This window comes from Procambarus clarkii, chromosome 20, assembly GCF_040958095.1.
Source record: "Procambarus clarkii isolate CNS0578487 chromosome 20, FALCON_Pclarkii_2.0, whole genome shotgun sequence".
Classification (NCBI taxonomy): domain Eukaryota; kingdom Metazoa; phylum Arthropoda; class Malacostraca; order Decapoda; family Cambaridae; genus Procambarus; species Procambarus clarkii.
In genome coordinates, this window is record NC_091169.1 from 2,457,727 (window position 1) to 2,485,371 (window position 27,645).

General features: G+C 48.3%; 1 long non-coding RNA gene across 1 annotated transcript; it reads left to right on the forward strand.

The window, feature by feature from the left end:
* Nucleotides 1–2,751: 2,751 nt before the first annotated feature.
* LOC138366883 (uncharacterized) lies at nucleotides 2,752–25,515 on the forward strand. The gene is made up of 3 exons (XR_011229221.1): nucleotides 2,752–3,326; nucleotides 18,908–19,031; nucleotides 25,158–25,515. It is a non-coding gene; the product is annotated as an uncharacterized lncRNA (long non-coding RNA).
* The last annotated feature ends 2,130 nt before the right edge of the window (nucleotides 25,516–27,645 follow it).

The window sequence follows — 27,645 nt, forward strand, 5'->3', positions numbered from 1 at the left end:
CAGGAGGTGTCGCCACCACCTCATCATCCAGCACAGACGGAACACAAGGCGAGGGCGCAAGGCCAGGAGCAGTAGCAGGAGACAAGGAAGAGGAGGGCACTGACAATGCACAGAGATCGCATGTAAGGCCCAAAGGAGCAGCTGGGACAGTTACAGGATCAGGAAAAATATCCGACGGCACGGTAACTCCCGGAGGAGTGCCCGCAACAACATCAGGAATGTCGGGCGACGCAGGGGGATCCGCATCAGCAAACGGAACGCACACCTCCTCGCCCCCGGAGTCCTCCCCAGAGCGAGCAGCGGGAAATCCTCTTCCTGGAACAAGTTGACGGGAGCACCCGGACCCCCAGTGCACCCGGCAGCCTGATGCCCCAACAGGCCACACCGGAAAATTGTACAGGGTTGCCGGGTATGGTACACCCAGATGTAGTACCCTATAAGCTGGACAGAAGATGGTATATCCGATCGCAATTGCATCCCCAAGGTATGAATGTTCGTCTGCATACCTCCCTGAGGAGAGCGTGTTCATTCGCACGCTGACGACAGCTCCAAACCTCTGGAAGTAACGTCTGAGGAGGTCTTCAAGAAACTCCAGGGGCGCCCCATGCACACTGACATATGTCAGGGCACCACTATGGTCAGAGATGGATACAGAGTCGGCACTACCCGGCATCGGCAACGAACGCCCCCTCGTAACGTCGGAGGAAGTCACGGTATTCCACGTCCCCCATGAACTTGAGAATAACCCGGTGAGCAGTTACAAGCTCAACACTGTATATGGCCATCACAGGGACACGGAGCATGTCACACATAACCATCTCGACTTCCGGGTATCCAGCACGGCCAGTGAACCCTGGCCCACGGAGTTCACCCTCACAACAAGGGATAGATTGCCTCCCATTTCAAGCTCGCCACATCAACACGTAGCCAGGCAGAACAGCAGGGAGGGCAGAGACGTCCACAGCCCCTGGCGACAAAAGCGGTAAACAACCACAACGACCAGGGAGGGTAGGTAAGACGTCCACATACCACAGCTGCCAGGGTGCAACTCCCAGGTGAATGGGAATTGGAGACGTGTGAGTTACCCTGTTAGACGTCATGAGCCAGTAGAACCAACTGTGAGGTTGACGTGTTGTTGTTGTTGTTGTTGAGTTAGGGGAGACGACGATCGTGGGATCGGATGCGCCCCGGCGTACCCGTGAAGGGTGAATCGCAAAGCCAGGAAAGGCGAAATGCTAAGCCAAAACGCGAAACGAGTGACGCCAAGCACTAGAAACTAATATGCCACATGGCAAAGCTACGCACAAAGGGAGAGGCAGAAGCACATAATAGAACAGGGCAAACAGCCAGAAGGGCACACAGCATGTCATAGAGCAAATACACAAGAAATCAGAGCACATACTTGCCCGGGAACTTGGCCCGCGGGAATCTTACATTGAACGCCTCCCAGCACCCATTGCCAAGGGTCTCGTCCATCCACCGGGGACGCCATAACATCCGGAACAGGGGCAACAAACACCTGCAAACTGGGGACCCAGATGGTAGAACTCATGAGGCGAGAAGTCGCCACTCGCCCCCACAGGAAGGGAACTTGCCCCCCACGAAAGCACTCCGGTCCGAAGGACAGCAGTAACTCGGTAATCTTCGACCAGTGACCCGGTGGCATCACAGACGCCGGCAACACGTCCCCCAGGGCCCCAACGCGCACCCGCACCACAGGGGTACCCGCGGCCCCGGGCACACCACCAGACGACAGTAGGGAACCCGGACGGTGCGCATCCTTCCGTAACGTCACCACCAGGCCACACCCAGCATCAGAGTTACATCCCTGGCAGCGGAAGCCACCACCCCCCACTGTGGAGAGTCTCCCGGCGGAGAACCGAAGGCACGTCCGAGACACAGGCACCAGCACCGGCAGGCACATGGACCTCCGCCACCACGAACCGCGGAGACATCGACGCATCCGTATCCACACTGTCAACATCCGAAGCCCCACAGTCACTGAAGTCACCAACGTCGGCCCAAGAAGAAGACGAACGCCGGGAACGTTTGGGCACCGGCCGGATATCGTCCGAGCCGGTAAGTGACCCAGAAACACGGGTACCACGAGCCGAAGGAACCGATGCCAGGACGGCAGCAGCCTCTACCACAGGGAGAACTGGGCCACACACAGCAGGAGGCTCTGTAGGCACCCCAGCACCAAGCACATCCGGGACCCGAGTCACGGACACAGGGCCAGGCGCAGCATCAGAAGACAAAGGAGAAGACAGCGACGTCACACAGGGAGCTCCAGGAAGGCCCACGGGAGCAGCTGGGACAGCGACAGGATCAGGCAGACCAACCGATGGTACCTCAAGAACCGGAGGAGGGACGGCAACAACCGGAGGAACGGCAGGCGCCGCCGGGGAAGCTGCAGCAGCAGACGGGACGTGCACCACCTCATCAACATCACCGGAGACTGCCTCCAGAGGGAGCGGCGGGAAATCCTCGTCGCGGAACAAGTTGACAGGAGCAGCAGGGGCCTCAGAGCACCCGGCAGCCTGATGCCCCAACAGGCCACACCGGAAACAGGTACGAGGCTGCCGGGCATAATACACCCGGACGTAGTACCCCATAAGCCGGACAGAAGAAGGTATATCCGACCGCAGGCGCATCCCCAATGTGCGAATGTTTGTACGCCTCCCAGCATACCGCCCCGAGGAGAGCGTGTTCACCCGCACGCTGACAACAGTACCAAAACCCCCGAAGTAACGCCGGAGGAGGTCATCAGGGAATTCCAGGGGCGCACCATGGATACTGACATACGTCAGGGCACCACTGCGGTCCGAAATCGCCACAGAGCCGGCATCGTCTGGCAACGGCAACGTACGCCCCCCGTACCGACGGAGGAAGTCCCGGTACTCGTCCTCCCCCACGAACTTAATAACAACCCGATGGGCCGAAACTAGCTCCACACCGTATTTAGCTTCCACCAGGACACGAAGCATGTCACACATCACCATCTCGATGGTCGGATAACCAGCCTTACAAGTGAACTCCAGGCCCACGGAGTTCACATGGTGAACAGGAGGAAGATGGCCCCCATGTCAGAACTGCCACGTCAACGCAGCCAGGCAGGCAACAAAACTGGTAGGGCAGGGACGCCCACACCACCTGGCGACCAAAACAGCAAACAACTCCAACAGCCACGGAGGGTCGAGAAACGTCCTCAGTCCACGGCTGCTAACAGTCGACTCCCGAGGTTGACGTGTGTGATGACACATAGAGACACATTCAGTGGTGGAGTAAAGTTCTTTTAATTGTTTCCATTTCTCTATATGTGCTGTGTATGTAATTCTACTGTAATTGATTCCCTTTTCATCAGTGAAAGTGGTAACAGGGAGGTTTCCCTTGGTTATTAATAATTATTTAATTATATTGGCCAGTGCATATTTTACAGTAGTGTTGTGGTAAATTTGTGAATTATTGGGGAAGATAATTTACTGGGGAAGTCATTTACAAGTTTTGCCGTGAGTAGCAAGAATGTACTGTGATGTGCGGTGTTGTACTGTGATGTACCGTGTGTAAACTGTAGACAAGTTGTGTCTTTGATAGAATGCGTTGTGTACTGTGAAGGGTTCCATGAGAATTAGTCATTTAACGTCACCAGGGGTCACAATTTACTTAACGAGGTCATTGTTGTTTTGTTGAACATCGTTGTGATTAACATAGAGACGTGTAACGGCAACAGTCACAGTGAAGTTTACGCAGTGGAGGAATTGTCAAGTGAAGACTAACGTAGTGTTAACGATTTCACGAGCTGTCGTTAATTGATTGATTAACATAAGGGGTTGACCGGTCTGTCATGATCGGAGTCAATTGCGCCGTAATTAAGCTGTTGTAATTCGTTGGACAGATCAGATCTGTCTGCGGACAGAGAGATTAAGCACTCGTAGCTAATTAAGGAGAATTAATACCCGCCACATGGTGAATTCACGAGGTGTTGATGTTGTTTTTTACACGGAGTGTCTTGTAACCTTGTGTGTGGTACAGTAGTCTACCCTCGTTAAGGTAATCTTGTCGTAAGACTGGAAATGAACTGTCAGTTTAGAGACAGTAGGCTTTATCAATACTCGTCTGAATTAATAGGCTGTTGTATTCAGTAGTTAATTGAGAATTACTCACCGAATATTTGACTTTCAACTTGATATTCAAGTTGATTTACGAGTTATTGCTGCCATTTAAGTGTCTTTGAGACACGTGTGTATTAACGTAATTGTTTAAATTCAGTTAGTAGAACTTTTGTGGTTGATTGTCCTAAGAGACAAGTGTTAACGTAAGATCTTATAAGGGGTTATCATTCTTGGACTAACTGCCTTGTTACTTGGTACCTCGTTGAGAGCAGCGAGCGCCAGTTAAGTTTTAGTGTTATAGTATTTGTTCACCGTGAAGCCGTGACAATATTGATTGCAAGCTTGCGTCACCAGTGGGCACCACTTTGTTCAGTTAGTGTTATCAGTCAGTCAGCGACGACGGGATAAGGATACCGTGGGTCCACCAGGCTGTTGAATAGCTGTTCTTTAATGCGCCACTGGAGTGACAGTAAAGTATCGTAAACTCTTTGTTGTAGTAGTTTTAGTTTGTTTTTGTGAATAAATTGTTTGTTATAGAAAACGGTCGTTTACGTCAAACCTTCCTATATTACTGCCCCACATTTCATGTTCTGCAACGCTTTGCCTGCTTATGTTCATATCAAGTCTGTATCTAAAGCTAGAGTCCATTGCACAGCACCACACTTCTATAAATAACGAAGTGAGAATCTAACAGGTACCCTTTATTAGTTGTCAACTAGGAGGGGCCAGTGACCTAAGTGACAGGTGTTACCCATGTGGTTTCGCCTGGCGGTTTGCTCCCGCTGTCCTATGATCTTAGGCTTTAAGATTAAATTAAATATCTGCCACTGGTAGCTTTTGCTGTTTGTCTGCCTCTCTTGTGAGGTAGTTACGATTAACGTAACATCAATAGGAATTAATTTGGGATTGGCTGTTTGACAGCCTTGCGGAGCAGTTCTGTTTACAATCACTCCTCAGTCTTACCTGGACGTTTGGCGTGCACAAAGCTGGTGGAATTTTTTTGTGGGCTCTGGACTGGCAGGCCGGCGGGATGGCGTTACCCATGCCGCCTGTAAAGCGTGTGGATACGGTTGAGCTGGCCTTCTCTGGTCTGGTAAACTACTCATTGTTGGAAGTTGCTCTCCTGGATGTGCTGGGTATCAACCCTGCAGATGTGTGTGGTGTGCAGCTGGCTGGGGAACATCGGGCCTTGGTTAAGCTGACTGACGCTGTGGTGTACCGGGATGTGGGCGACAAGTTTGATGGGCGTACTGTACCTTTGCCTGGCGCGGCGGGTACGATTTCTGTAACGGACTTGTGCGTTCCAGTGACGTTTGTGGTGGTGCGGGGGCTGCCATTTGAGTTCTCAGAGAGCCTGCTCCGCCGGTTCTTTGGGGGATATGGGAGTGTTCTCGCCTGTCGGGCGAATGTGCTGAAGTCTGGCCGTCTCCGTGGCGTCCTGATTGGTACCCGCACGATTACCATGAAGCTGAGGAAGGCGATCCCGTCGTCGATGGTGCTGCTTGGGTTCAAAGTGCAGTGCTTTTATGCGGGGCAGGAGCGCACATGTTTTCGGTGTGGTATGGCTGGACACCAGGCTGCTGGTTGCCGTAATGGCACCGTCCGGTTGGTCAGTGTCTTCCAAGAAGAGGATTTCCCGCCTCTACATGGTCTTGTGGACCTGGGGGATGATCCTGCCGGGTTGAACCCCCCCCATCTGAACCTGTCGGTGATGGTTGCATTGTGGGTGCGGTGCGCCTCACTGGTGCTAACGTGCAGGGTCCGGTGTCTGTGGACCCCCTGGTGTGAGCGGTAGTGCGGTGGTCACGCATGTGGAGGTGCATCCGCCTCCGGTTGCCATAGCCATCGATGTTGACGCTTCGGTGGGGCGTGGCCCTGTTTTGTCGCCGGTGGATGATGTCGCGCCAGATTCTGGTGCGCCTGGATTGGTATGGGCTTCTGCTCTTGGTGTGGAACTCTTGGAGGCGGATGAGTTCTTGGAAGGGGGCCACCCCTCTCGTCGTCCTTCCACCACTGCTGTCCCGGGTCAACCTGGCTCTCAGACGAAGCGCCGGAAGACGGCCAGGAGTGGTCGCTCCGGGGACCGAGGGCCTTCGGAGCAGAGGTTAGAGCCTGATGCGAGTGTCTGTGATGGTGAGGGGTGAGGCGGTGTCCATAGTAGTCCCGTCGGTGCCAGGCGGTGGAGGGTGTGTTGTGGACCCTCCTGGTGATCTCGTATGTGGGTCCCCTGGGGTACGAAGCCCAGAGTGGGCGGTGGTGGATCTGGGGGACTATTGCAGTGATGATCACGGCCTTGTGATGAAGTTCCGGAAGGACTCTGGCCTCTCCCCCACCCCCTGTGGGGAGTGCGTCTCCGTCGCCTGGGAACCCAGTGGCGGCTGCTACTGCTTCCATGCACGGGGTGTCGGCCGGACCAGTCTGACGGTTTTGTGGTTAGATAGGGTTTATCTATTTTCCCAATGGATCCTAAATTAACGTGTGCTTCGCTGAATGTGAATGGTTTGCGTTCTGTGGCTGTGCAATTGGGCCTGGTGTCGATGCTGCGTGAGTGGAGGGTGGATGTGGCTTTTGTGCAGGAAGTGGGGTTGTTACATGTGCTGGCTGAGAGGTTTACGGTGGTGTTAAACCCTTCGCGTGCATTGCGTGGAGGTACGTTGATCCTACTTTCTAAACGGGCCCCGATTTCCGTGCTTCACACGGAGATGGACGAGGGTGGTCGGATGCTGTTAGTTAGGGTCTCCTTTTTGGGGTCTGAGGTCACTCTCTTGAACGTGTACGCGCCATCTGGGGCGGCGCAGAGGCAGGACCGGGAGGTTTTCTTTTCCCGTGACGTGCTGCATTTTTTGCGGCATGATACGAGGGGGATGATTTTTGTGGGGGATTTTAATTGTATTACGTCGCCGCGGGATAGCAATAATCTTCGTCCGGCAAATATCTCGCCGGCTTTGACTGCTACCATGAAGAGTTGCGGGTTTCGGGATGCGGCTGTTTTGCAAGGGGGTCCTTTGGAGTACACTTTTCTCTCGCGTGGGGCTTGTTCTCGCCTTGATCGTTTTTACGTGCCTACTGGGGGTGGTCGGTTTTTTCGTTGCGGACGGTTCCCGTGGGGTTCTCAGACCATTGCATGGTGGTGTTGCAGGTGGGGATTCGCAGCCAGGTGCGGGTTGGCCGTGGCTGGTGTAAACTGAATTGTTGGTTGCTGAAGTGCCCTGTTGTGTGTGTCCAGTTCCGGGCCCGGTGGGCTGTTTTGGCCGCTCGGAAGGGGGCGTTTCCCTCAGTACTGGAGTGGTGGGAGTGGGCTAAGGTGGAATGTCGGTCGTTTTTTCGGGTGCTGGCGAAGCGGGGGGCGTCGGGAAGGTTTGGTCTGTTGAGGGTCTTGCAGGCACGGTTATTTCGCCTGTATGGGTTGCTGAATCAGGGTTTAGATAGGTTTCGGGAGATCTCGGTGTGTAAGGATCTCTCATTTGTGGGCTGAGGGAGGAGATGGCTGAGGGGGTACGTGTGCGGGCTGGGGTGGAGGAACGGTTGTGTGGTGAGAAGCTCTCGCAGTTTTTACTGCGGAGGTAATGGGTTGGGCGTGCCTCTGTTTTGTTGGAAGGTCTTCCAACAAAACCTTCTATGTGGAGGAGTTTGGTGTTCCTGCGGCCATGATAAGCTTGGATTGGTCCAAGGCTTTTGATCGCGTGCCAATTGGGTTTGTTTTGCGGGTCCTGGAGAGGTTTGGTTTCCCGCCCCACTTTGTGGGCTGGATACGGATGTTGTACGCTGGTTGTAGTAGTAGGGTGTGTGTCAATGGGTTCCTTTGTGCTCCCTTCGCTATTGGGCGTTCGGTTCGACAGGGGTCCTCTGTCGATGCTTCTCTATATTCTGTTTCAGGAGCCCTTTGTTCGAGCGGTGCGTGCTTATCGTTCTGTTGTTTCACCGTGTTTGCCGAATGGCTTGTCCCTCAAGATTTGTGGTTACGCAGACGACACGGTCTTGTTTGTTGCCTCTGAGGGTTCTGTGTCTGCTGTTCAGTATTTGGTGCTTCAGTTTGAGTCTGCTACAAGGGCTTTGGTCAATCGTGGAAAGTCTTGTCTTCTGGGGTTGGGGGGTTGGGCATCTCGTTTGGTGTGGTCTGGTTCGTGGTTTCCGGTGGTTCAGTCCATTCTGGTTCTGGGGATTACGTGGTTCAGGTCATATGTGCAGTCTTTGGAGTTTAATTGGGAGGCATTTTCGCAGGGGGTAGGCTGTGGGGATGTTGTCGCAATGGGCCCTGACTATTTACCAGCGGGCGATTGTCGTGTCTTGTAAAGTTTTGTCGCAGGTCTGGTTTGTTGCGCAGTGTTTTCCGTTGGATCGGCGGAAGGCTCACGCTCTGGAGGATTTGGTGTATCATTATGTGTGGTGTGGCCGGTATCATCCGGTTCGTCGATCTACGTTATGTCTTAAGGTGTCAGAATTTGGAATTGGTATTCCTGATGTCTATGTGAAGGCGTTGGCTTTGTTTTGGGGGTCGGTTCGGAGGAGTTTGGTGTTAGGGGGTGGGTTAAACTCCTTTGGGTTGTTTTACTGCTCTATGAGGTTTAGTTTTTTGCTTGATCTGGGTCGTTGCCAGGAGGTGGCCATGTATACGCCTCCAGTGTACTCGTGGGCGGTTTTGATCCTTCGGGTGCTTTGTCGTTTTCCTGGGTTTGAGTCTTTTGGTTGTCGGGAGGTGTATGGGGCGCTTGCCTCTCGGGTGCCTCCCAGGGTCGAAACTTTGTACCCTTGTTTCGACTGGGGGAATGTGTGGGAGGCGTTGAGTGGGCCGTGTATTGCGCAACGGACTCGTGAGTTGGTTTTTCGATATTTGCATGAGTCTTTGTCTACGAATGCGAGGCTCTTTATGTTGGGTTTGGTCGCCTCTGATGGTTGTGTTCATTGTGGGGGACGTGAGACTCAGTTGCACGTCTTTTATTTTTGTGCGCGGGTTCAGGGTTTGGTTGGATGGTTGCGGGATATCATTGCTGCCTTTTGTGGTCCAGGGGTGCAGGTCGACCTATTGCGGTTTTTGTTTTTTTCGTTCCCTCGGGGCTCCGGGCGGGTGTGTAACACGCTCGGGGTGTTGTTAGCGGACTATATTTTTTGTTTATGGGTTGGTAGGATGGAGGGGTATGGGGTGGGGAGAATTTTGGGCTTTTTGAAGGGCCGTCTGTCTTATACTATGTGGTGGTTGCGTCGCTCCTTTCCTAGGGTTTTTGATGCTTGGTTCACAGTCGAGTATGTCCGGGGTGCTGCATTGGTGTAGGTGGTGGGTTCCTGTGGGTGTGGTTGTGTGTGTGTGTGTGCGTGTTCCTTTGGTTCGGTTCCCTCTGGTGGGTGGGGGTTTGGGGGGCTGTGTTTGTTTGTCTTTGGGGTTTGTGTGTGCTGGGGTTTACTTGGTTGCCTTGTGTGGCAGGGTTTTGTTTGTGTGTGGGTGGGTGTGGGTGTGTTGTGGTGTTATGTGGCATGTCTGTCTCTCTCCTGATGTGTCCGGTGCATGGGTGTTTTTTCTGCTTGGTGGCTGGCCGTCCTCTGTTTGTGGGGGTCGGGTTTATGTGCTGGGTGGCTGTGTTTGTCTCGTATGTGTTCCTTTGTTGTGTGTTTTTGTATGCTTGTGTTCACTGTCATTTTGTGTTGCTGCCTTGTGTTATGTGCTTTTCATTATGGTTCCTGTTGGCACGCCCCGTATTGGTGGCATGTGTTGTTTGTTTGTGTGTTTATGTTTATTTACAATTTGTTCTATTATCTGTGTCATTTTTTCTGTGTTATATGTTCCAATGTTGGTTTGTACTATACCAATTTCTTTATTTTTTGCTTTGTTATTTTACTATGTAATGCTAATGTGTTCTGTTTCCTTTATTTTATGTACTGTGCTGTGTATTGCTTTGTTGTATTCCCTTGTTATTATCCTGCATTTCCTTACTATGTTGTATTTACAGTGTTATATTACCATGTTTTGTTATTGTGTTCTCGATTCTGTGGTGTGTTGTCTGCTGTTGTGTGGTGTGGCGCATGGTGCGTGTGTTGTCTGCTGTTGTGTGGTGTGGCGCATGGTGCGTGTGTTGTCTGCTGTTGTGTGGTGTGGCGCATGGTGCGTGTGTTGTCTGCTGTTGTGTGGTGTGACGCATGGTGCGTGTGTTGTCTGCTGTTGTGTGGTGTGGCGCACGGTGCGTGTGTTGTCTGCTGTTGTGTGGTGTGGCGCACGGTGCGTGTGTTGTCTGCTGTTGTGTGGTGTGACGCATGGTGCCTGTGTTGTCTGCTATTGTGTGGTGTGGCGCACGGTGCGTGTGTTGTCTGCTGTTGTGTGGTGTGACGCATGGTGCGTGTGTTGTCTGCTGTTGTGTGGTGTGACGCATGGTGCGTGTGTTGTCTGCTGTTGTGTGGTGTGACGCATGGTGCGTGTGTTGTCTGCTGTTGTGTGGTGTGACGCATGGTGCGTGTGTTGTCTGCTGTTGTGTGGTGTGACGCATGGTGCGTGTGTTGTCTGCTGTTGTGTGGTGTGACGCATGGTGCGTGTGTTGTCTGCTGTTGTGTGGTGTGACGCATGGTGCGTGTGTTGTCTGCTGTTGTGTGGTGTGACGCATGGTGCGTGTGTTGTCTGCTGTTGTGTGGTGTGACGCATGGTGCGTGTGTTGTCTGCTATTGTGTGGTGTGACGCATGGTGCGTGTGTTTTGCGTTTGTGTTATTTTGTGTTATTTTGTATATGTGTATTCCTTGTTTATATTTTACCCTTGGTTTATTGTGCTCCTTGTGCGCTTTTGTAATTACTGACGCTTTTGGCGCGCCCCGTCTGGGTAGTGCTGCTTTTGTTTGTGTGTGTGTGTCTTTATGTGTTTTATGTTATTCTTTGTTTTCACTTTTGTGTTGATCTGTGTTACTTGTTATCTGTGTTGTTGTTATTCTGTGTTCTTTGTTATTCTGTGCTTTCCTGTTTATATGGTTACTGTACGCTGTACTTGCTCTGTTTTAATAATAAAAAGAATAAAAAATAAGTGACAGGTGTTACCCGTATGGTTTCGTCTGGCGGTTTGCTCCCGCGGTCCTATGATCTTAGGCTTTAAGATTAAATATCTGCCACTGGCAGCTCTTGCTGTTTAAGGTCTGCCTCTCTTGCGAGGTAGTTACGATTAACGTAACATCAATAGGAATTAATTTTTTTGATAATAGTCAAAGAAAAAAATCTCACAACAGGCTCACATCCCGGACATTATACTCCTGGATGAAAGCCACGTCTACTCTATGACAGTGAAGCATCGAACTCAGACCCAACTGTGTCGCCAATGAACAAAGCCCATTCACATTCAAGAAGGCACAAGTAAAATGGGGAACCATCGAGAAAGGAAGAGGGAAAACACAACTATCTAACCATCAGGCATCAGCTGCCCAGACCAAAGTGGAATACAAACCAGGGAGTCACCAGCGGAACCCTACCCATCATGGAGCCGGTCGGCCGAGCAGACAGCACGCTGGACTTGTGATCCTGTGGTCCCGGGTTCGATCCCGGGCGCCGGCGAGAAACAATGGGCAGAGTTTCTTTCATCCTATGCCCCTGTTACCTAGCAGTAAAATAGGTACCTGGGTGTTAGTCAGCTGTCACGGGCTGCTTCCTAGGGGTGGAGGCCTGGTCGAGGACCGGGCCGCGGGGACACTAAAGCCCCGAAATCATCTCAAGATAACCTCAAGATAACCAGAATCAAGTGGCCCCTTGGAAGGGGAATCCCCCGGAAGTGGAGCGATAGGCCCCCTCTTAAACACCAGTCGCAAATCACCACCTGTACGATAACCGACACCAGGTTTAACAACACCCCACTGCAGCCCATCCGCTGGAAGGCCAACAAGCCTGGTCCATAGAGGGAACATCCACACGCCCACCCGGCTCCGGGACAGCCACCTCAGCATCCACCACACACAGCTCCCTCTCCATCGTCTCAACTGGTTCCTCACAGCCATGGGTCCACAACCTGACAGTTTCCTTCCGACGTTTGAACTCAGGCTCCAGAGCAGTTGGAAGAGACATCCGTCGAGGACGGACACCATCCACAGAAGGGATAACCGGCGTCGCTACCCGAGAAGAGGGGGAAACACCCACTCCAACAGGCGGAGCTTCCTTACCATACTTGCACGCCGAAGCTGAGTGTGAATCCCCAAGGGCAGCCACTGGCACCTACTCGTCAATCAGTATTGGATGAACTTCCACAGGAACAATCTGCCAAGCACACATCTCGTCAGGCACGTCCTCAACCAGGCTCTCTGACAAACTGGCGACACCTGCAGCCTCAAGGCGCACCACCTCTGTGCCTGTACCAGCGACACCTGGACACCTAGCGCCTGTAGCCACGGCATCACAACCCTTTACTCGTGTAGGAACCTCAGGGGCCTCCAGCAAAGGAAAATCAGATTCCCGAAAAATATTTACCTGGTCCGCTGCCCCCGCCAAGCATGCAGCAGCAAGGTGGCCAGGTAAACCACACCTAAAACACGTCTGGAGCTGTCCAGAGTACAGATAGTGGAAGATATACTCCATCAACGAGGCAGAAGACAGTACATTCTGGACAAGGGACATCTGTAGAGTACAATAAGCAACCCTTTAGCATGGCCAGAAGAGATCTTGTTCCAAAGAATACTCAGCACTTTTCCATAACGCTCAAAGAGCCTCGAAATAATCCCATCTGGCATTTCAAAAGAAGCGCCCCGCACCTCCTCATGTCGTCGTGACACTAAGACTAACAACCTTCATAGTGCCCAGCCCACCAGGCAGCAGGAAGGAACAACCCTCATAGCGATCGATAAAGTCTTGACAGATGCACTACGGCTGGAACATCACCACTATACGTTTGTCCTTAATAAGCTGCTGGCCAACCAGATCAGCCGTGTTGTCAAGCAGCACGTCAGCAAGCACCGCACCAACAGCCGTGTAATCTATTCGAGAAGAAAACACCAGACCAGCTGAAGCAGATTTCTTTACGAGAGGCATATCGAAAGCCGCACCCCGTGCCAGCAGGGCACTAAGCAAGCTTGTGATGACCATACAACCGGCGAGGACAAGGTCTGTTCATCAACTGTGGAGACAAGAAGAGCCTCCGCACCCTCTGATGGACAGCTGCCCTTTGGGATAAACCAGTGGGTGGAATGGACTTGTTCTGAGGACGGGTTCGTGATTGTAAAAAAAAATTATTCATTAAACTTATCATTAATTAAATATTTATATTAGTAGTAGGCATCCTTCAGTCTCGGGAGACTATGGAGTTGCGCCCTAGTTGTCAATCCTGGTGCAGCATCTGGTGTGACGGATGAGGCCAATCTGAGAGTGGTAGTCCATCCCACACCGAGCACAAACGAAGTCCGATTCTGGTCTGTCTTCCTGGCTACCGGCTTTCCTTCTCTGTCTCTTTGCCTCCGATTCCTTGGCAAGTGACTCCTCGAACTTGGAGAGACCTCTTTGAACAGACTGCCTCCAGGCTGAACGGTCTGCAGCCAGTGTCTCCCATATAGCAAGATCGACGTCCATGGCTTTCAGGTCCCTTTTGCATACGTCTTTGTACCGTAGCTGGGGCTTGCCTGTTGGACGCTTTCCCTGCCTCAGCTCTCCGGACAGGAGATCCTTGGGGATCCTGCCGTCGCCCATTCGCACAACGTGCCCGAGCCAGCGCATTCGTCTCTGTTTCAGCATTGTGTACATGCTGGTGATTCTTGCTCTCCCCAAGACGTTGTTGTTTGTCACCTTGTCCTGCCAGGTGATGTCCAAGATGTGTCTAAGGCAGCGCATGTGGTAGGCATTCAGCTGTTTTTCCTGACGGGCGCGGAGTGTCCAAGACTCACTGCCATAAAGGAGAGTGCTCAGGACACAGGATCTGTAAACCTGAATCTTAGTATACTCAGTTAGCCTATTGTTGGCCCACACTCTCTTTGTCAGTCTGGACATGGTAGTAGATGCCTTACCGATGCGTTTGTTTAGCTCCGTATCAAGAGAGAGGGAGTCAGAGATTGTGGAGCCCAGGTACACGAAGTCGTGAACGACTTCCAGTTTGGAATCAGAGATGCCGATGTCAGGTGGGGAGTCCACTCCTTGTCCCATGACTTGCGTTTTCTTCAGACTGATGGTGAGTCCGAAAGCCTGAGAGGCCTCGCTGAAGCGGGTTATGAGCCGTTGGAGGTCTTCAGCTGAGTGGGCAGTGACTGCTGCGTCGTCGGCAAAAAGGAAGTCGCGCAGACACCTCAGCCGAACCTTCGTCTTGGCTCTCAGCCTGGCGAGGTTAAAGAGCTTTCCATCCGACCTGGTCCGGAGGTAAATGCCTTCCATGACAGATCCGAAGGCGTGCCGCAGCATAACTGCGAAGAAAATCCCGAATAGGGTTGGTGCCAGTACGCAGCCCTGCTTTACTCCACTTCGGATGTCAAAGGCGTCTGATGTTAGGCCATCAAAGACCACGGTGTCCCTCATGTTCTCATGGAAAGATCTGATGATGCTGAGGAGCCTGGGTGGGCATCCGATCTTGGGGAGGATCTTGAACAGGCCATCCCTGCTGACGAGGTCGAAGGCCTTCGTCAGATCTATGAAGGCTACAAAGAGTGGCTGCTTCTGTTCCCTGCATTTCTCCTGCAGTTGTCTGAGGGAAAAGACCATGTCGATGGTGGACCTGCCAGCAATGAATCCGCATTGTGATTCTGGATAGACTCTCTCTGCAAGTACTTGGAGCCTCTTCAATGCGACTCGAGCAAACAGCTTTCCGACATTACTGAGGAGGGAGATTCCACGGTAGTTGTTGCAGTCGCCCCTGTCACCTTTATTCTTATACAGTGTGACGATGTTGGCATCCCTCATGTCCTGTGGCACCTCTCCTTCTTCCCAGCAGAGGCAGAGAATTTCATGCAGCTCCATGAGCAGGCTACCTCTGCAGCACTTCAAGGTCTCAGCAGGAATGCCATCTTTGCCAGGAGCTTTACCAGAAGCAAGGGAGTCTAGGGCATCGCTGAGTTCTTCCAGGGTCGGTTCGCTGTCGAGCTCCATTAACACAGGCAGACACTCAATGGTGCTCAGGGCATCTTCGGTGACCACATTGTCCCTGGCGTATAGCTCAGAGTAGTGCTCGACCCAGCGCTTCAGCTGCAGTGTCTGGTCCTGAATCACCTCGCCAGTGGCAGATTTCAGAGGAGCGGTCTTCCTCTGGATTGGGCCGAGGGCCTGCTTGATGCCGTCATACATTCCCCTTATATTGCCTGTATCCGCTGCAGTCTGTATCTGGGAGCAGAGCTGGAGCCAATAGTTGTTGGCACATCGCCTGGCGCTCTGCTGCACTTTGCAGCGGACGGCCCAAAGGATCTGTAAGTTGCGCTGACTTGGGCAGGCTTTGTAGGCTGCCAAGGGGTTTCTCTTCTCTTCGATTCCAGGTGTCATCTCTTCCGAGTGAGCCTCGAACCAGTCTGCCGACCTGCTGGTCTTCTTGCCAAAGGTGGAAATGGCAGCGTTGAACACAGCGTCTCTGAAGTGCTCCCATCTTTTACAGGCAGTGACCCCAGCTGGGCCAGGGAGAGCTTCCTCGAGCACGTGAGCAAAATCTTCCACCTTGTCCTGGTTGCAGGTCTTGGTGGTGTCGATGCGAGGTCTGCCCGCCTTTTTCGAGTGATGAATCTTCTTTGGTTGCATCTTGACCCTGCTGCATACCAGGGAGTAGTCGGTGTCACAGACAGCACTCTGGTAGCTACTCGTAATCTTGACACTGGGTAGACTTGCACGCCTGGTAAGAATCAGGTCAAGCTGGTGCCAGTGCTTGGATCTGGGGTGTCTCCAAGATACTCGGTGTTGAGGCTTTGTGCCGAAGAACGTGTTGGTGACACAAAGACCATGAAGGCAGCAGAGTTCTAGCAGACGTTGCCCGTTCTCATTCATCCTTCCTATGCCGAACTGACCCAGGCAAGTGGGCCAAATGTTGTGCTCGGCACCCACTCTGGCGTTGAAGTCGCCGAGGATGAACAGTGGCTCCTTTACAGGGATTCTCGCTATGACTCTGTTGAGGTCATCGTAGAATTTTTCCTTTGCCTCTGCTGGAGAAGTAAGGGTTGGTGCATATGCACTAATTACATTGACTGGTCCTGTTTGGGAGTACAGTTGTTGAGACAGAATTCGTTCGGTTTCCCCCATCGGTGGCATAATGTGTCCCAACAGTGCATTCCTGACGGCAAATCCCACACCATGTTCTCTGGTCTCATCTGGAGGTTTTCCTTGCCAGAAGAAGAGAAGGTCCTCTCTCTCACAGATCCTGATCCTGGGAGCCTGGTCTCTTGGAGAGCAACAATATCCATCTGCAGCTTGCTCAGCTCCCTATCGATGATTGCTGTTTTTCGGGCATCATTGATTTCTTGCAGGTTGTCAGAGAAACCTGGTGTCAGTGTCCTGACGTTCCATGTGCCCAGCTTTAGGGCAGTTGATATTTTCTTCTTTGGTTTGGTATTGCTTGGTGCAAAGTTGTCGGGCCGCTTGTCGGTTTTCACCCTAAACCCCACGCACCCAGTGAGGTTAACGGACCGTGGCGAGGCAACACCTTATTGGCTGGGGTTTGCCCAGCTTGAGGCGGGCGATAGCTGCCCAGTGGGGCGCGATGACCCCTCCCACCGTCGGAAGCAACCCCTGGCGTCACACTCTTCGCCAATCGAGCAGAAGACTTAAAACCGGTTGACTGGTAAATATTTATATTATTCTTATTATAATTATTATAAAAAAAATAGTTGTATTTAATAATTATCACTCATCCTTGTACTTGGTCTTAAAGGAAGACGGCCTTGGTGAAAGGGGGCTGTGACGATCTTTGTCTGGAACCCATAGGTGCGGGACCGGGACATCCACCTCCCGAAGATCTTGTGGCACAGGCTCTGCTTCAGGAGGCTGGGATCGTTCATACCCTTGATGGGGTGTTTCCTCTCCGGTCACGTCCACGGCGGTCTCCGGGGTCGGAGATATCCCTGTGCCCTTTTTCACCAACTTCGAGGTGAAAAGTTACTCATGAGTGAGTTACTCATCCCCGTAACTCACAGTTCCTGCGACGGTGCTGGAACCAATCGTATTGACGTATGCCTTTCTATTGGAGACTTTCAGCGCCGTGGAGAGGGGGGACATGTTGCCTGGATAACAACTTCTCCCCCGAATCAACCTACCCTGGCTTTGCGCCCTGGTGAGGCCACTCCAGACCAGACCAAACCCAGTGCGCAACTCCATAGTCTCCTGAGACTGATGGATGCATACTACTACTACTAATACACTGTGAACATTCGTAATGTTAACAGTGTCATGTTAGCAATTTTAAACAACAGTATAAACCCAGCAATAAACGATTCCATGGAGCTAGATGTTTGAGGCCACTGTCTCATTCAATTCCAAGGCGCACAGTAAACTAACTTGATCACTCGTGATCAACTCTTTCATTAACTGTTAACGACACTGGCAGTATAAGAGACATTGACAGGAGTAATCTCGTAAATCGTATAAAACAAAACACTTATGACAATCAATGCTAATAAAATATGCACAATAGTTTATCGGAAAGTTAACAACACAACAATGTCAAAGGACAGTGGAATATAATCAACTTTGCAAGTATGACCCTCCGTGGGGGTATGGACTGAACAACACGAGCCGAGAGGGAAGTTCGTAAGTAAAACACCTTTACAAAAAAGGGAACAGTGTCTACCTGTTCCAGTACCAACTATCTGTGACTATCAACTGTCACACTAGTGTTACTGCTACTAGCTTTGCCAAACATAGTGTGGTGTCTGTGCCAACTGTCACACTAGTATTACTGCTACTGCCTCACCAAACAACGTTCCTAGTTCCTATGCTTTGCTTACAATATTTTTAAATAAGGTATAATTTGAATCCACATCGAAATCCTCTCTTACGTCACCTTATGTTTAAGGATGCAATCGTCAATTAATTATTGAAAATCTTCTGCTTTAGTATTCCCTGTTCTGTCAAGCCAGTTTATTCCACAGGTAACTGCAGAGCTCTGTCTACCACATGGTCTAAGGGGTATACTGCCACGAGAGTAAATGATACAGTGTGGGAGAGTGTGACCCCGGAGAGTAAATAATACAGTGAGGGAGAGTGTGACACAGGAGAGTAAATAATACAGTGTGGGAGAGTGTGACCCAGGAGAGTAAATAATACAGTGTGGGAGAGTGTGACCCAGGAGAGTAAATAATACAGTGTGGGAGAGTGTGACCCAGGAGAGTAAATAATACAGTATGGGAGAGTGTGACCCTGGAGAGTAAATAATACAGTGTGGGGGAGTGTGACCCTGGAGAGTAAATAATACAGTGTGGGCGAGTGTGACCCAGGAGAGTAAATAATACAGTGTGGGCGAGTGTGACCCAGGAGAGTAAATAATACAGTGTGGGAGAGTGTGACCCAGGAGAGTAAATAATACAGTGTGGGAGAGTGTGACCCTGGAGAGTAAATAATACAGTGTGGGAGAGTGTGACCCAGGAGAGTAAATAATACAGTGTGGGAGAGTGTGACCCGGTTACTTTTCACAAAATTTAGACTTAGATCGCTCAAGATTCACTGTCTCCTTATATATTTGAAATTTTTGCATACATTATAATTCAAATCTTCGGATCGAACATCAATATTTGGTAAAGTTTATACATTTAAGATTGATGTCTTGTGGCTTTTCTTGTGTAGAAGAAAAACATGAAAATTTAAACATTATTAATCATATGAAGCCGATGGTATTATGTAACATGTGTATGTATTTTGCTACTTAATACAGTCAAATATTTGTGTGTTTTTATTTTCAAGAGTCTGACGGAACTCCTGCTTCTGCGTCAAGAGATCCAGCTGCTGGAAGCTACGAAGATCCTGACGGAGATCCGTGATGCCATGATTGACACTATGAAATGTAGCCCTCAGCAAGAGGACACAGGTAAAGCACTGGTCTACATATGTACTTTATCCTTGGTGACTATCAATTCCTCAGCGAGAAGACACAGGTAAAGTGTCTGATCTGATCTGTAAACTGCATCAAACATTATTACACATATGTTGTTATAGAGTGACATAGAGCTGGTCACAATGTGTTACATAGGAGGTCGTATTGTATCACACAAGTGATAATATTGTATGACACAGGTGATCATATTTTCTCACATACGGATGTTTATATTTGGTCGAACAGGTAATTATATTGTATCACAAATATGGTCATACTGAGTCATACCGATGGGCACATTGTGTCACAAAGAGATCATATTGTGTCTCAGGTGCTCATATTACCACACATACACATGTTCATCTTGTGTCACACACATTGTCATACTGTGTCTTCTTGAGATTATCTTGAGATGATTTCGGGGCTTTAGTGTCCCCGCGGCCCGGTCCTCGACCAGGCCTCCACCCCCAGGAAGCAGCCCGTGACAGCTGACTAACACCCAGGTACCTATTTTACTGCTAGGTAACAGGGGCATAGGGTGAAAGAAACTCTGCCCATTGTTTCTCGCCGGTGCCTGGGATCAAACCCAGGACCACAGGATCACAAGTCCAGCGTGCTGTCCAACCGGCTAACCGGCTCCCTCATTATATCATTGATATATATCTCATATATATATTTATATCATGGTTACATAGCACTAATGTTAGGTGATTAAAGGGGATTGACGAGAAACAAAATTTATGATTATCTTAAAAATATGTGCATTCAACAAGATGGAGAATAAATATGAGTTGAACAAAATAATTTTGGCAATAAGGGCTAGGTTTCATTTTCATGAAATGAATGTAAATCAACAAAGTACAGTGAGGCCAATAGGATCTAATTACATGAAAAAAGCAAATGAGAAATGTCATATTTGATGGCATGAGGATTATTATTGAATTAACCTACCCATTTATATCTCCATCACTGGATTAAAACTATTTTGCATGAGTAGTTATGTGTCTATTCAAATCTCTTTTACGAGCACAACAATATGAACAATGTGGACAAGAATATGTTTTTTCACCTGTATGCTTTCTGATATGAGTCTTAAGATTACATTTAACGCTGAAACTTAATGAACAGTAGTGGCAAGCATAAGGCTTTTCACCAGTGTGTGTTCATAAATGAGTATTCACTTTACTCCGTTCAGAAGAGCGATATGGACAACATGGGCACTGATATGGTTTGTCTGGGTTATGGGTATCTATATGGGTTTTATAGCAACTTTGTGTCACACACATTGTCATACTGTGTCACACATATTGTCATACTGTGTCACACACATTGTTATACTGTGTCACACACATTGTCATACTGTGTCACACACATTGTCATACTGTGTCACACACATTGTCATTCTGTGTCACACACATTGTCATTCTGTGTCACACACATTGTTATACTGTGTCACACACATTGTTATACTGTGTCACACATATTGTTATACTGTGTCACACACATTGTCATACTGTGTCACACACATTGTCATACTGTGTCACACACATTGGCATACTGTGTCACACACATTGTTATACTGTGTCACACACATTGTCATACTGTGTCACACATATTGTCATACTGTGTCACACACATTGTTATACTGTGTCACACACATTGTCATACTGTGTCACACACATTGTCATAGTGTGTCACACACATTGTCATACTGTGTCACACACATTGTTATACTGTGTCACACACATTGTTATACTGTGTCACACACATTGTTATACTGTGTCACACACATTGTTATACTGTGTCACACACACATTGTTATACTGTGTCACACACATTGTTATAGTGTGTCACACACATTGTTATACTGTGTCACACACATTGTTATACTGTGTCACACACATTGTTATACTGTGTCACACACATTGTCATACTGTGTCACACACATTGTTATACTGTGTCACACACATTGTTATACTGTGTCACACACATTGTTATATTGTGTCACACACATTATTATACTGTGTCACACACATTGTTATACTGTGTCACACACATTGTCATACTGTGTCACACACATTGTCATACTGTGTCACACACACATTGTTATACTGTGTCACACACATTGTCATACTGTCTCACACACATTGTCATACTGTGTCACACACATTGTCATACTGTGTCACACACATTGTTATACTGTGTCACACACATTGTTATACTGTGTCACACATAATGTTATACTGTGTCACACACATTGTCATACTGTGTCACACACATTGTCATACTGTGTCACACACATTGACATACTGTGTCACACACATTGTTATACTGTGTCACACACATTGCCATACTGTGTCACACATATTGTCATACTGTGTCACACACATTGTTATACTGTGTCACACACATTGTCATACTGTGTCACACACATTGTCATACTGTGTCACACACATTGTCATACTGTGTCACACACATTGTTATACTGTGTCACACACATTGTTATACTGTGTCACACATATTGTCATACTGTGTCACACACATTGTCATACTGTGTCACACACATTGTTATACTGTGTCACACACATTGTCATACTGTGTCACACACATTGTCATACTGTGTCACACACATTGTTATACTGTGTCACACACATTGTTATACTGTGTCACACACATTGTCATACTGTGTCACACACATTGTCATACTGTGTCACACACACATTGTTATACTGTGTCACACACATTGTTATACTGTGTCACACACATTGTTATACTGTGTCACACACATTGTTATACTGTGTCACACACATTGTCATACTGTGTCACACACATTGTCATACTGTGTCACACACACATTGTTATACTGTGTCTGGGTGCACAGTTGAGCAAGGGTCTTGGGGTGGTTCCCCAGTCTCTCTTCGCTGGGTCCCAAGTCCACGTTCATTATGAGAGTCTTTATTGCAAAAGATGAAGTACTTTAAGAGACTCCTCTTTGGGTCCTCATCACATTTCATGAGTGGTGACTGAGGCAATTTGGTGTCGAAAACACGGACTGAAGTTTTAAGTAGGAGTAGTGGTAGTAATTAGAAGTGGTTCAAAGGAAACACTGCATATAGTTTAACAGTACTTTATTCGCAACTTTACTAATACAATGGGGGCTTAATTTACTCTAGATTGGTGTCACCAGAGACTGTCGCATTAGCAAAACTTGGGACGTCTAACTAAACGATTCATTTGAGGACAGAACCAAACTTAACAATGTTGACAACAAATCACTAACACGGGTTTCCTAATAATGCCAGAATGCAAAAGGGATACACATGAGTTCCATTCAAGATACTCGGGCCATTATCATGTACAATAGGTCAACAGTGGCCCTGTCAATGGTACATGTAATAATCATGCACGGTGATAACACAGAGAAAATAAATATATGGTGTATGTGAAGCTCCTATTGACTGAGATGAGTAATGCCTTGATACAACAAAGATAAACACGTATACACTATCAAGTCATTCTTGATTCCACCCTACACCTGATGCAGGTGCTGACCAGGTCAACATGCAGAAAGGCAATCAACAATAACACAAGATTCTGAGCTTACAGTAATTCAGGCCCTAAATCTCTCTCTTGTACCATCACTAATACGAGCAGCTTCGTAGGTGGGCTGACAACTGGTCTCACGTTCGTTCTCAGCATGACACTGTGTGTTAACACAATATGATGGCAAGCTTTCCTGACCAGACAGTACTTGACATGGCGGGGTGCTGGCAAAAGATGTGCTGTATCTCCACAGTGATTGCAGGTGGTTTCTTTTGTAGATCCAACTGCAGGTAAACAGACGGATTTGTTCCAGAACTGCACAAGGTGCATGAGGTGTGAGCAGGTGAATGGTCAATGACGTCATTATCCAGCCAATCTTCATCTTTATCTTCCCACAATAAGTCCGTGTCCTGTAATAGCTTATTTAAACCCATTTTCATTTTCAATACACACAGAAATCACAATAGCGTGATACATCAAATGAACAATTCCACAAGAGCCGTGATGAGGGTTCGAACTTACATCCAGGATGATCCCAGATGTGCCTTAGTCGATTGCGCCATGACATGGAAAAGAATTGCAACCGGGAGTGCTACTGCCCTCACACGGATCCCGCAGCCTCTCCGAGACACAAACCGGGGTTTTACACAACTCCCCTATGCACCCAGGCTCTGTCAACATGCTGTTCCACCTCTTCACCCTTACTTCAATACACACAGAAATCACAATAGCGTGATGCATCAAATGAACAAATCCAGAAGGGCCATGATGGAGGTTCGAACCTAAGTCCGGGATAATCGCCACGACGCGCCTTAGTTGATTGCGCCACTACATGGTAAAATAATAGCAAAGAAGGGAGAAGCAAGTAAGGGCGAAGAGGTAGAACAGCTTGTTGACAGAGCTCGGGTGCATGGGGGGAATTATGTAAAACCCCGGTTTGTGTCTCGGAGAGGCTGCGGGATCTGTGTGAGAGCAATAGCAATCCTGGTTGCAATTCCTTTACAATGTCATGGCGCAATCGACTAAGGAGCATCTGGGACATCCCGGATGTAGGTTCGAACCCTCATCACAGCCCTTGTGGATTTCTTTATTTGATATAACATGCTTTTTTCTAAATCATCCAAATTAGATTAAATTAGATCCAAATCCTTGTGGATTAGTTCATTTGATGTAACACATAATTTTAGTGTGTATTGAAGTAAGGGCAAAGATGTAAAACAGCTTGTTGACAGAGCCCGGGTGTATGGGGGAAATGTGTAAAACCCCAGTTTATGTCTCGGAGAGTGTGCGGGATCCGTGTGAGGACAGAAGCATTCTCGGTTGCAATTCGTTTACCATGTCGTGGTGCAGTCGACTAAGGCGTGTATGGGATCATTCCGGACGTAGGCTCGATCCCTCGTCACGGACCTTGTGGATTTGTCCATTTTCATATTGTTTTCCAATTTTCAAAGAACATTTTCTAGCTAATATTGCACATTAAACATAAGAAATAAAACTGCAGAAGGCCTTTGTTAGGGTTTCTATACAGGAACTATATACTTTCCGTCTATGTTAACCAAAACATCAACTGCCGCTACTAGATGAACTGCAGAAGGTCTGTTCCCTATTTAATTAATACTTACCCATTCACCTCCGATTATTCACTTCAATCATGTCACTCCTTCTTATGTCGTTATATATTTAATATATATCTCATCAGCTTCAAGGTGTGTTCTTCTGTGTTACGGCCCTACTGGGACAGCCTAGTAGGGCCGTAATTGGCCCTACTGTAATTGGCATCCCGCTGGGGATGCCAATTATGTTACGGCCCTACTGGGACGCAACCGGGTTCTTCTCTGATGTTATTAGAGTTTGGGAATCCGGCCCCAAGTTAGTAGAGGCTTTCAAGGGGTGTGTTCCGTAACGCAAGGTAAATTAAAGGGGGAGGGATACAAATGTTCTGACTTATATATATATTCACCACCACCATAAATAAATATATAACAGTTGTACACAGGGGTTATTACTACACGATTATGTACAAGCTTGTCTTCCTCCGAAGACACAGGATGCTCCACGGTGCTCACGATGAATCCTCTATGATTCTCTTGGCGAATCTACCCTGGCCACAGGCCAGCCAAATCACAGTTCCACTGGGTGCGCCGTCGTGGAGGCCTTCAACCATAATCCAGCTTCTAGCTGGCAGGTTCCGATCAGCTCCGCTGTGTAGGCCACTCCACGACCGATACTAGGGTTGTGAGCCCTAGGCAGGAGCCTCGTGTGATCCCGCTGATCACTCTCCTCACTAAGCACCACAGTGGCTAGTCTCTTCCACCAGCCAGCCCCGGATAAGGCGATTCCTGATACTGTCACGTCACAGGCAGTCTAATACTCTCAACAGAGTTCGTCCGGGGGTGACTCACAGCTTCTTCAGAGCAAACTCGTGAAGAGACCTTGGCTGCCTTGGGTAGACTGATCCATCGTCCAATACAGCAGTCCCAGGTCGACTCTGTAATCAGACACTTCATTAGTACTGGGACGCTCTAGGGAACCTCACTTACAGGCTTAGACACAAACGTCCACCCTTTTTCTCCATAGATGGCATTGCTGTCTAAGCGCCACCTCACCAGAGGTCAGCAGCGGCTACGTCACGAGCTGATTAAGATGGGAATCTAGCACCTGTGGCCGGTATATCCCGTCCTCACTAGATGGCGTCGTCCATTTGGAGTGGGTTTCGGGAGCAGACTCACAGATGGCGGTGTCGTCACTGCTCCGTGCTCCGACGCTGGACTCGGGTCCGTAACATTCTGCTAATATGAAGCGTTGTTTTAGAGGCACATGATGTGACACACAGTTCCAGTGAGGGATTAGTTTATCTTGTTATTAGCTCATAGATGTGATAATCTTAAAGCAACCTAACTTTTCAGCGGTAGGTGACGTCACAAGCTATGCAATGATGCCTTTGTATCAACTCCCATCTTATTGTGTAATATATCTAATGATTAATAATAATCATAATAATAATAATAATAATAATATTCAAAAATGGCTATACCAATCACCTCCATCCTAACTTAATCTCATTCCAGATTTAAGAATTTAAAATTTATAAGTGTTATTAGCAATAAAAAGTTTACATTCAAGCTTATATCCAAATATATAATGTGGGAAGCACAAAATTCTAGACGACAATCTCGGTAATCACACTGCTGCTTCATTGCAGGGAGAGATCCACTGCAGTTCCTCTACCATTTTAAATCTGAGTAATTCCTACACAACAGCTGCAATTAGGCATCACTGTAGATAAATTGTACACTATATCTCACAGATAGTATGTCGTACATCTGGCAACTCCGCATACTAATACCTTTGATCATAGGCTTGTCATTCCCAGACCTTGGAAAAAATACAACAAAAAATGCATCTACAGCTGTAATCATTTATTATGTAGTTTTAAGTTCAACAATAATTAGCTGTCCAAATATCGTACCTCAATTCATACATTTGACAACTCAGCTTGGGACTAGTCACTATATTCTTAGGGGAAACATTTCTGGACCTCGAAAAAATACACAAAAATCATAATATTACTCCACAAAATTAGTTATCCTGTTTTTACTAAACAAAAAAGCAAAACAGGCGCACATACATATATTCGCATACATACATAAATACATACATATATACATATGTACATACTATTGTGGTTGGGTGTTGTCGTTGATCCTTCCTTCTGGACAACCCAACCCACAACTCGGTAGAGTGCTTATACTTTACCAGGAGATCACCCTGGGCGCTTCTGGCTCTTGGAGAGGGGCTCAACGTCACACGTTTAGGGGATGCGGCTCCAATACTTAGCCTCGTTGTCACGTGTACACACCCACTCGAGCCGCTGTGACTCCTCACTCTCTCCTTATGTGATATGATCTCAGTCCCTTTTGACTTGCTATTATTCCGTTCTACCCTGTCCACAGCTGTGGTTCTTGGTTCTTTCTCTCTCTCTCCTTCTTTCCTACTTCCTGGGAAGCCTCACTAGGACAAGGGCAAACACCAGCAAATTTGAATACATTTACTGGACAAAGCACATACACACATATAATAATAATAATAATAATAATCCTATACTCTATACTATTTCAGCCAGGTTGAACTCCAACACTATCAGAACACTATCATCTGCTTATCAAGGGGTATCCTATCTCCTGATTCACCACCTAATACTACCAACCTCCTCAAGTAGGTAAAGTCTTATAACACAATGTTGCACTATCAGCAAGAGAATATATATCTATAAACATGTGCAAGGAAAAGCAGCGGCTGAATGCAATAACATAAATATTAGTATAAATGTTCCTTGATATACAACAATGATCAATCGATCACCCTATCAGTCCTAGAACACATATGTATGTCTCTGCAGGTAATCCAGCCTACGACTGTAATTCTATACTTCAGTATAAGTACTCCTTAACACAAAAAATGGCAAACAATCACTCACCTTTCACTGCGTCTTGCACGCTAATGACAACCAAACACTCTACCAACTCCCTACAAGTAATCAACTAGAACTTCCCTTCCACATCTGGAAGCTCACTATCTTGATATCTTCAGGTTCTTCCGGGTTTATCTATCAGGATCCTCTGCAGCTCCTCCAGGCTGCTGCACCTTGAGCAACAGTGGTGCTTCACCACTTCTACCAGGGTCCTCCACAGCGCTCCTGGCTGCTACACCATGAAGTCTTCCTTGATCAACAATGGTGCTTCACCACTGGTATCACAAAAGCATGTAAACTCTTCTCCACTGCTTCTCCTCTCACAGCTTGAGGTCCAACTCCTCACTATAGGGTCTGCTCTTCCACAGAGCTAAGTATTTCTTCAATAGCCTTGGAGTTCCATCCACTGAAGTTCCTGACTTGAGCTGGCACACCTCCTAACTTATTCCTGAGTCGAGACGTCTGTCCACTTCCTTCCTCTTGAGGGTATATCAACTAGGGGTTCCTCTCTAACAGGGCAAACACGGAGTGTGGCTTCCCCTCGCGATTTCTTCAGCTCAAGTGGCTCAAGTTCCTTTCAAGCTAGCCTCACAC